The following is a 3,132-nucleotide window of genomic DNA, read 5'->3' on the forward strand; positions in this document are numbered from 1 at the left end:
CCGTTTTGCCGCGTCACCGCGTTGCCGTGGAGACCAATTACCGCCGCGGGTGACGAGACGTACCTGAGAAGTGTCGCCGGCCGCCATTTTTACCCGGATTTTAGGACCAATCAGCGCGCGTCCTCCGGGACCGGGGGACACATTACAGAGATTGTAATCATAGGAGGACGGCGCCTGTAGCTTATCAGGTTTATATTAGCATTACGAGCACGCGCACACGCACGCACTCCCTCCATGAGATGAACTGCTGGAGGCAAGAGAGGTAAAAAAAATAGGAGCTGAAGTGGTCAGCTGATCGGTCTCTGCCTCCCCACATCCAGAACCGGTTCAGGGTTCGGCCTCATGATGACCGGGTTTCGGTCCAAACACGGAAAAGTCCAAACCAGGGAACAAAAACATGAAAATATAATCAGAGGCATCAATTAATTATCACCTTTAGGCGTTTTGGTGCGTGAGCAAAACATCTGGATGTATTTGAACGTCTACAACTGATTAACGTTTGGAGTGAACCCAGTTCAAGATGGCCGCCACAGCTAAAGGGGGCTTCTCACTGCAGCCTCCTTGAGTTCTGAGTGGTTGGGACCAGCGAGCCGCTGTAGTCTCGGCCGCGCACATTATTCTGTCGCCCCCACATCGTACAGCCTTTTTATTTCCAGCGAGATGCACTTAAAAGTTATAGATTTTATTCTGGTGAAGCTTTCCCACATCTGGAACAGCGTTTATTAAGATTGTGAAAAAGGTTCTGTGTCGATATTAACACGACAAACAGTTAAAGAGCTCCAACTGAGGAGGATCTAAATGATACCTGTTGGATGTCAGTCATCCTCTAAATGTTAGGAACACATCAGAGTTTTTATCCTCTCTAATAGAAGAAAATTAAGAGTAATTAAATGTTTCCCTACGAGCTGTCAGATGAAAACGCTGCAGAGCTTCAGATCGTCCCGAGGACGTGTGACGACAAACACCTGGAGGAAACAAAAGGTGTTTCGCTTCCATTTCTAAAGGTCCTGGAGTCTCGGTTATTTGACGTCGATGTTTGCGTGACGCCTGGAATAACGCAGGTTAATTTACAAGAAAAAATCCCGCCTCGGCGGGGGGAAAAAACTCGATGCAAATGAAGCAAATTCAGAATCTGGTTTGTGAGATTTTCAGACCCGAGGAACGGCAAATATTCTGCAGCTGTGTAGGTGGGGAGACGCCGCTCAGCAGCAGGAAACGTGAATCAAACAGGAACCTGCGTTAAAAACAACCACGTTCCCGCCGTGAGCAGATTGTATCATGACGTTTAAATCAGATCAGAGCAACAGGAAACAAATTAAACTTTAGTTGTTTTGGAGTTTTACTGAAATAAAAACCACAGATTAATGTAGATTAATACCATAAAATATATTTTAAATAACTACTTTTACAGATATTAAGCTGAAGTTTGTACTCCAAATAACCCCTGAGCGGAGAGTTGGAATCAACCTAATTCAAGATGGCCGCCACAGCCACAAAACATGGCGACGAGTCCGCTGCATTTACAGATCCTGCTGAGAGTCATTTCTTCATGTAAGCTTTTGGTTTTTACAGAACGTTTTTCTCGTACTGAGCGTAAAGTTAGTTTAAAATGGCCGACCGTCAGCAGCCAGTTTCCTCGGTGGCGTGGGGACAGGGGGACGGGGGGACGATAGTGAAGACCAGCAGGACATCGGACGGTGACAAAGGTGTGAACTGATCACCGGAGCTCATCATGAAACTCATCAGTAAACAGGAGCAATCAATCAGCTCTGATTGGTCTCTGATTGGTCTCTGATTGGTCTCTGATTGGTCTCTGATTGGTCAGGATTTTAGGAAATTTGGTCTCGATTGAGTTTTATCTTCAAATCATTAAGCAGAAAATCAGATTTTGAGTTTGGAACATGGGAGTTCTTATATTTGAGGAATAATTCAGATGATGATGACTTCCTGCTGTGTCGGGGGGGGGGAAAGTGGGTGTTTTCTCTGTCAGGAAGTTCGGCTTGTTTTGAAAATGGAAAATGGGCCTGAAGGGGTCAAATGTCAGCCGAGCCCCACCCAGAACAGATCTGCAGCGGGGAGAGGCCCATCTGCACCCAGAAGAAAACCCGTTTTCAAACCCCGACCAGCCCAAATAAGAAGGCCTGTATGTTCCTAAGAGGCCGGCGTCTGCGTCTTCCTGCTGGAGACGGAGTGATGAAGACATTTTCCAGCTCGGCGCTGCTCGGCAGTGTTTGTGGAATAAGGAGGCCCTTGTCTGGTCCTGTCTGTCTGCCCTCTGGCTGCTCAGATGATCTGTCTCTCTGCCGCTCTTGTCTTTTTGTCAAAGCTCTCTCAGATGTGTGGATAAGACGGCAAAAAAGTTGCAAGTGGATGGAAGAAGAAAAAAAAGAGAGAGGATTTTAAATTAGGATAAAAATAGGAGCTGGGTAAGTTCTTAGCGAGGGGGGAGAAGGAAAGAAAGAGCGAGGCGGGGGCTGAATGGGCCCTTTGTGATCAAAAGCCTTGTTTATTTTCTTGGCGCTTGAACCCTTCAGGAGCCACATTGGGCCCGTCTGCGCTGTCTAAGTTGGGTCCGCGCCGCCTGCCCGACATCCCAGCAACCAGCCGTGAGTCACCGACAGGAGCCGGGTCAGTTCAGAACCAAAACAAGCACAACAAGGAGGGAAAGGGGAGTTCTGAATGTCTGAGCCACTCAAAGAGCACTTAGTCCAACATCCTGAGGAGCCAAACGGTGGCAGCCCCGAGAAAACACGTTTCTGATCCACGACTGTCATTGTTCCTGTCAGAAACTCTGGGATTAGAGACCAGGTGACCTGTAACTACATGTTCCTGTTCCATGATGAGAGCTGGGTACTTTCTTTGGTCACCACTTCAGATTCATGCTTTCATGGATACAGAAACAAGCTTCCTGCCAGAAGTCTCTTTGTCCGGCCTTCAGGTCTCTTCTTATCCAGTATGAGTCTTTTTGTACCCACTATAGGTCTCTTAGTACCGCTTTAGGGTTTCTTCATGCTTCCCATGATCTCTTAGTACTAAGAGACAACAGTGAGTATCGATCACCAATGGGTTGTTTTCTCTTAGTACCCACTGCTGGTCTCTTAGTACCCACTGCTGGTCTCTTAGTACCCACTG

This window comes from Kryptolebias marmoratus, linkage group LG5 (assembly GCF_001649575.2).
Source record: "Kryptolebias marmoratus isolate JLee-2015 linkage group LG5, ASM164957v2, whole genome shotgun sequence".
Lineage (NCBI taxonomy): Eukaryota > Metazoa > Chordata > Actinopteri > Cyprinodontiformes > Rivulidae > Kryptolebias > Kryptolebias marmoratus.